Below are 7,982 nucleotides of genomic sequence, written 5' to 3'. Positions count from 1 at the left end.
CCTATCGGAGATATAAAATCTCGAGACAATTATTTCAACTGTACTCAACACGATAGAAACAACAAGATCAGATCACATAACTACAAAGATAATAGTTGGGTATGGCTTCACAATCCCAATGAAGTCTTCAAGTCATTAACCTACAAGGTCTCGAGAAGAAACCTAAGGTTAAAGTAGAATCAACTCTAGTTATGCAACTAGTAACACACAGGAGGTGTAGGGATTAGATTTCCCAGTTGCTAGAGTTCTCCTTTATATAGTTTTCAAATCAGGGTTTGCAATCCAAGTTACCTTGGTAACAAAGCATTCAACATTCGTTGTTAGATGGAAAACCTGATTCAACCAAGCTAATATCTTTCAACCGTTAGATCGAACTTAGCTTGTTACACACAAATGAAATGTACCCTCAATTAGTTTATGTAACCGTACCTAAACGTGTGCACCATGTTGGTTCACAAATAGTTAACCGAGGTTAGCCATATGATTACTCTCATATCAACCTTATTCATCTTAACCATAACTAGTTCAAATGACTCAGATGAAACTAGTTAAGAGTTGTTCAATTGTTTGGAAAACACCATTGAAATCAAATCGTTTTGATTCACTTGAATCAATCATGAACATTATAACCACGGTTTGCAAAGATTGCATTCATTATGATTTAAATGCTTAAGTTCACGGACTTGACCGATTTGACAAAGTAACCAGCTTAAGTATGCGTACGGGTATGCGTACTTAAGCAACCGGTTTTGAGTTTGTAAAGTTTCCAAACTCAGCAGAAATTTTCGGTTCAAAACTTCCGCCAGTATGCCTACGGGGACGCATACTTAAGGTGACTAGTTAAGAGTTTTGCCAAAACCAAACTCACATACTTAACCTGTTTCCTTCACTAATTTCGTATACACACATATGCATACTCTTGGCTTCCGGTTTATGGACTTATACACTAATGTGTGAACACACTATATATGCTCATATCCAAAGATGGTTACATCATCAACTCTTTATTTCAATCATTGAAACATTCTTCTATAATGTCAATAGCCGTTTTCACACACTATTAGCATCAAAGCAATTTTCAAGATATTGAAATAATCATTATTGAAACCTTCCAAGTCTTACACCAAATGATTGTATCATGCAAACCATGTAAGATGTTACTCGGCAATTTTCTCATGATATAAGATGAACTTGGTCGAAGCGAAAGCTTACCAACATATATTTCGAGAAATATGTAAGTGGGATATACTCAGCTCGAAATCTCAAATGTGTATAGAGAAAACTATATCGTAAAACGACTTATATATCAATATAAGAGATAGTAGAAATAGACTTTCCAAGTGATAGATAAGTTCAAGTCTCCACATACCTTTTGTCTAAGAAGTTACACAAGCTCCCCTTAGTAGTTCTTCGTCTTCAAGAGATGAACGTCGAGAGATTTAAGCTCAACTACACTATCTATGTCCTAGTCCGAGACATCTACAAATAGGCTAGAAATCAAAACTTATAGTTTTGATCACTAACATTGACAAACATGCTTGAAATAGCAACGCATGCGAATTTGACCGAGCAATGCTCTAACATGGTTCGTTTATCCATAAACATAAGCGTAGTCGTGTTCTTTTTTTAGCAGATTCAATTAAATAAATATAGTTACTGCATATCATCTCATTTATCCTTACGGGAATGCACAGGTGTGTCATACATATTATAATTTGTTTGTATGTACCCAGGGCACCAACTAGTTAAGCTCCCATCACCTAGTTATAAGTAGATTTGTACTGCAGATGCGCATAGATGTGTATCAAGAATTATCGTTCTGTCACAAATATACTAATTTGATTATCCATGGACAAAAAATGTATGAAAATCTAGTTTTTGCATCCACTATTAACAAGTTTGTTGTAAAAGTTGTACAAAGACAATCAATTATTGGGCGATCATTGTTGGAATGCTTTTCTACGTGCAATGACCAATAACTTTTCAGGACCTTCTTTTTCAAAGCATCCTTTTCCTCGATCATAGAGGCCACAAAAAATAAATTTTCTTAAGGCCACTGAAATACCAGGACCGGCCCTGTGTAGATCTCTTTAAAATCTTTCTAACGAGATAAAATTTGTTAAATTCCAAGAAACAACTTTTAGATATGTTATATCCAAATTTGTTTTACAATTATATCCCTGAAATATTAGTAGACATTTTTCATAATTTCGAATAATATTTTGGATATCACATAAACAGACAAATGTTCTGGACCTGACGATAAGAAAAATAATATTTTTGGGTCTTAGCGTGATATTCACTTTAGAATTTGGTACTTTATTCTGAATGCTTCAGTCGTATCTAAGGCTGAACATCCCCTGGGCATCTGCCCTTTCGAATTGACATACATTGTTTTTGAACGTTTTTTTGGGGACTACTCAAAAATGGTGGGGGACTACTTTGTGATAGGAATGTCTACCCTGTACTTATAAGGGGTGTCCTAAAGTGTGCAAATGACTAACCGATCCTTAACCTAATTTAAGTTAAAACTAATTTAATAAGTACACACACATATATATAACCTAATCTAAATCATTAACAAAACAAAATCAAAATTATAACAAATCCATTACTTTTAATTTTTCACAAATCCGTTACTATTAGAGGGTTTATTTTCTTCTCTTCTTTCCACTTCATCGTCTCGATTCAAAAAAAATTCCACAACCCATTACTTGGTTGAAAAAATGAGTAGTAATCATCAAAATGAGTTGAAAATGAAAGCTGCAGAGAGAAGTTCGGATATGAACGAACTAGCCGAACTCAGCTTTAATGGAGTTTTTTCTTTCAGAGAAAAGTTCGATTACCTCACAACTTTTTTTCCCAGCGGAACTTTTAGTTCGGTTACGTCGCAACTTTTTTCCCTTATTTTCTTCTCTTCTTTCCACTTCATCGTCTCGATTCAAAAAAAATTCCACAACCCATTACTTGGTTGAAAAAAATGAGTAGTAATCATCAAAATGAGTTGAAAATGAAAGCTGCAGAGAGAAGTTCGAATAGGAATTATCTGAAACAGTTTGTCGAACTAGCCGAACTCAGCTTTAATGGAGTTTTTTCTTTCAGAGAAAAGTTCGATTACCTCACAACCTTTTTTTCCTAGCGGAAGTTTTAGTTCGGTTACGTCACAACTTTTTTCCCTTTTTTTCCTAGCCGAACTTTTAGTTCGGTTACGTTGCAATTTTTTCTCCTAACCGAGCTTTTTTTTCTTCTGAAAACCTATATCGGTTACGTCAATTTTTTTTTCCCAGCTGAACTTTTATTTCGGTTACGTCGCAACTTTTTTTTCCTAGCCGAACTTTTCTCTGAAAGCAAAAACTCCATTAAAGCTGAGTTCGGCTATCTGTTCTTCTGATGTCGTAGCCGAACTTTATTTCCATGGTCGAAATCAGTTTATAAAATTTTCATTTCGATAGTTTTTGCCAATTCAAGAAACATTAACTAAATCTAAAGTATACCTAAGTACCCAAAACCCTCGTTTCGAAATCAACCATCCAAAAAAGAAAATGAAAAAAAAAAAAAAAACCCCCTTCTTCTCAAAAATTATTCTTTTAAAAACAACCAACTAATTAATCTAACCTCACTAATTAATCATTATACTAACATTAATTAATCATTACACTAACTAATTTAATTACCAAGACAAATGTCGTACTAAGAAAACTTAGTCAAGCGGTGACTCAATATTACTTCTAATATCCACCCGGAAAATGGAGAGTAGCCCCACACCATTTTTAACTAGTCCCAAAAAACCGTTCTTGTTTTTTACCGTCAGTCGACTCCCCAACCCTGCCCAATGGGTAGGGTCGGGTACTTGCTCGACTTGGGGTGGGTGAGGGTGAAAATTACTCAGCCGGTTTGCCCTACCATGGCCTAAAATGCTCGAGCACGTGAACCACCTCTTTCATCTTAAGATTCTTTACTGAAATCAATCAATCATGAAATTTACCATAAGGAATCATCCATCTCCAAAACAGTAAGTCAATTAGACCTAAGTAGATATTGATATATCATTTTCTCTTCTTCATGTTATTCATTTTTATTTATTTTTTTGGAAGTTGACAAATATTCGTGTAAGTGGGGTCAACAAATTGGGGTTTTTCAAATTTTGTCAGCTTCATTTCTCAGTTTCAAATGAAGAATCAATCTGATTCAATTATTGAAGTGTATCTGATGTAATTTCTTGCCGATTCTCTTTACTTCCAGGTTTTGTTGTGTTAATTTGTTGTGCTGAATTACAAGTTGCTGAAGTTACTGAACGAATTTCAGGTTCGGGTCTCTTTGATTCAGTTGATTACTTGTATAAAGTTATGTCTTTGATAAATACTTTGTGGAATTGGGTGATTGTGAAATCAGGGCATCATGATTAAGTGTTCTCATCCTTGAAGCATGCTAATAAGATTGATAGAAATATTGTACGCGAACTTTTGAAGGATGTTTATGCCGTACTCGTGTTCCATCTTTGTAAGCTACATGCTATTACAGTTTGACACACCTAGATATGAATGAGAATGTTGTTAACTCTTTGTAAAAATAGTTGTTTTTATACTTGTTTGAAAATGAACAATAGAAGGAGAAGCATTTGCATTCGTGAAAATTTTGTACAGTCAAGTATTGCTGAACATTCATTATAGCACTATTGAAACTATGTGGGTTCTTTGTTAAGAAGTACTCTTATAATCTGAATGTAGTGTGGTCCCTTATCTTTTTTGTGTGTGAAGAAATGAAGAAAAGTCTGACAAGACGGTGTTTATTTATGATATAGATCACGTTTAGGTCATCCATGTTGTTATAGCTATGTTATTCAATATTTCTATAACGAACATGATTCTTCAATTGCTTATACATCCGTCATGATTTCTTTTCAATTCTTTGTGCAAATTTCTGGTGTTTGTTTTGAGTATTTTGTTTTATTCTGCAAATGATAGGAGGTAGTGTATTCGTATAGGCGAATTTGTTCATTGAGTTAGAGGATAATTTGATCGAAAGATCTTGGGGGGGTTTTATTCTTGGATTCTCAATTCTTTCGTTGGAATTTGGAAATCGAAACAGGTACAAGGTATTCCACGAATCATAATAACTTGTAGAATTTTTAATTTGTTCTGGTTATTCCCTTCAAATTATTCCTATTTTGTTTATGTGTCTAAGGATGTCAAGGATAACATTAAACAAGATGGTGGAAGTTAGGAACATCATTATGAAGATACCAACTCTAGTATCGGATTTAGGAGGTTTAAGAATGAATCCCATACCTTAGTTAGTATGAACAAACTTTTTAATGGACAAATTCAGTGTCGTCAAGTTCCATTATGTGGAACTTATCCACCTTATCAGAATACCACCACAAGATGTTTGAGGCAACATCATTAGAGAAAGTGAAACAGTCAGCTGTAAAAGGGAATACCCAGAAACAAATATATGAGGTGAATTGTGCTGTTCTCTGGCTCACGAGTCTATTTAAGAGTTTTTTCTTGTCTTGGCTCTTGTTTGAACTTGTTAGATAACCTAACAGGCTGAGCTCATACTTGGCCTGTTATCACTAAGGACTATCTTGCAATAAGCACCTTCAATTCCAAATGCACATCGATCGGTTATTTGTTAAATTTAAGACTGGGATATTCTTCTTTTCGCCATTGTTGTTATGGTTCTTTTCATTTCAGCATTACTGCAAGTTATCCTTTGCTTCTTCTAAATTTGTATATTATGTTCTGAGTTTAGTTGTAGGACATGATTCTTATCCTCCAAAGACCGAAGAGTTTCTGGAATTTATTACATGCTTAAGTTCTGTTGATGTGGGACTTTCACAAAACAATTGCATGCTTCAGTTTTGGTTTCTGCGTAAATAACATCTGTTGATAATATATCCGTTGTTTAACCTAGTTACCGTGTGTTGTTATGATTACTTCATTTGTGCGAAGTAGGCATTCCTGATCTCAGGTTATACTTCTCCTTGGTTTAACATGTGGTATATACAAATCTTTGTTCATTGGGCACATCCACTAGACAATGGTTGTTATTTTTTATTTTATTTTTTTGATAGGTAAGAGAACTAGTTGATGAATGTAAGACCAGATCATCCTGGGATTGATTATTCAGTTCTTGATAAAGTTGATGCTTGTGATAATGATGGATGGTGCGTTGGTTGGTAATATTAATGCTGTTCTTGAATCATAAATGTATTATCTAGAAACATAAAGGAAGAAAAAAGCACAGAAACAGAAGAGAAAATACACCTAACGGTATGGTTCTAAGTTATATTCAATGTTGATTTCCTCTGTTTACATGAATATAGTGTTCTTAAGATTCCTTGTACTGTCTCGTGTCTATCTTCCTGCTTGTCTCTTGAACACAATAAACATGTTAATATCTCCTTAAGTATTTGTTAACCTGTTTTGATAACTGTAAAGCGTCACATGATTGTGTACATTCAACTCATACACAATAAAAATTCCTCAATCGATTACTTTCTGATGCTAAGAAATCTGCACGTCCTTTCAGAAATGATAAGGTGTTGAGTACCCTAGGGAATTTGCCTGACCTCAGACACCAGAAGAAACGTAAGACCTGCTTCAACAACTCTCCTCTTTCCCACTAGTGGGAAAGACTCTCCATCCTATCCTGTGCTTCTCTTGAAAAGTTCTGCAGTGTAACCAAAAATCTTCGTAGTTCTGGCCATCGACCAATATATTGCCTGGTTCAATTTTATCATCTACCCAAACCCGCGTACTGATTTCATCATCTTTGCACAAGTACATTGTTTCCGCTGGGTAGATCCCAAAGATGGCTGGTCCCTAACAAAAGACAGGTAAAGTAAATAATGTCAGACAGATACAGTTACGAATTGGATTGAAATAATACAACCCCTATTGTACGAGACTACAAGAACGGACCATCCTTCTAGTTTGTGTTGCATGCCAGACTGTGTTTTTGTTGTGCCTAGATTTATTTTCTACCTTATGTATGGATTTCCGTCAATCAAAACTGTTTCAGTTCATGTCTTAACAGGATAAAGTAAGTGTTCAAAGCAAGACTGCAACAAAAAAAAAAAAAAAAAAGTTTCTTCCTATGTGAGAAATAGTGGCAGGCCTATTAGTCTTGCATTAAAAGACGAACACAAGTAGATCATGCTACCACTAGGGGGACAATATCTTCAGCTTTTGCTAAGTAGTGGGGGCGAGTACTGCAAATGTAGAATTTCTGGGTTGTTTGCTCGGAAGGGCCAGTTTCTGTTTCTCCTGCAAGAACCAAGCACTTGAATCTTAACTGGAATTGGAATTGGGAATTTTTCGAACCAAGCAATAGTAGACTCATATAATTAATGGCAACTGCAAGATGAAACTTAGCTTATATAAAGACAACTTTCTTTATTGATGTTTAGAAAATCTCTCAAAACTAAACACAAGCTCTAATCTTGCTCATATGATCAACCACAACTTTAGTGATCATATATATATAGAACTATGAATTCCTTTTCCTAGTCCTATTACCTTATTACATGTCTTTCCTTTTCTTAGAACTAGATGACTTCTAATACCCTTAGGAGTACATCAATTTCCTAATCTTGTCCTAACCAGCTTGTTAGTGACTTCTATGTTGAAGTTTAACCAACATTCTCCCCGTTAAGCTTCAACCTTACCCGTGACATATCTTGTACTCCAATCAATTGTCTCATTTATTCAAACTTGATCCGAGCTAATGCCTTTGTCAATATATCTGCTTTCTGCTCAGTTCATGGTATGTGTTCAACGTTGATGATCTCCTTCTCGATACATTCTCGTATGAAATGATACCTTTTGTGAATGTGTTTCGTCTTCCCATGAAACACTGGATTTTTAGTGAGTTCAATTGCAGACTTATTATCAATCTTGATGAGAATTTTTTCAAGTTCTCTTCCTTTGATTTCACCCAACAGTTCTTGAAGCCATATTGATTGTTTAGCTTCTTCT

At 34.8% G+C, this 7,982-nt stretch overlaps 1 long non-coding RNA gene across 2 annotated transcripts; it reads left to right on the top strand.

Moving 5' to 3' along the window:
• Window positions 1-3,928: 3,928 nt before the first annotated feature.
• LOC113323668 lies at window positions 3,929-4,778 on the top strand. Of its 2 annotated transcripts, none has more exons than XR_003347760.1 (2): window positions 3,929-4,012; window positions 4,243-4,778. It is a non-coding gene; the product is annotated as an uncharacterized LOC113323668 (long non-coding RNA). The 2 variants fall into 2 exon arrangements; XR_003347759.1 differs by lacking the exon at window positions 3,929-4,012 and adding an exon at window positions 4,068-4,109.
• Window positions 4,779-7,982: the final 3,204 nt, after the last annotated feature.

Source organism: Papaver somniferum, chromosome 11 (genome assembly GCF_003573695.1).
Source record: "Papaver somniferum cultivar HN1 chromosome 11, ASM357369v1, whole genome shotgun sequence".
Lineage (NCBI taxonomy): Eukaryota > Viridiplantae > Streptophyta > Magnoliopsida > Ranunculales > Papaveraceae > Papaver > Papaver somniferum.
Note: the sequence above shows the minus strand (reverse complement) of the source record. Positions and strands in the feature narration are given on the sequence as shown.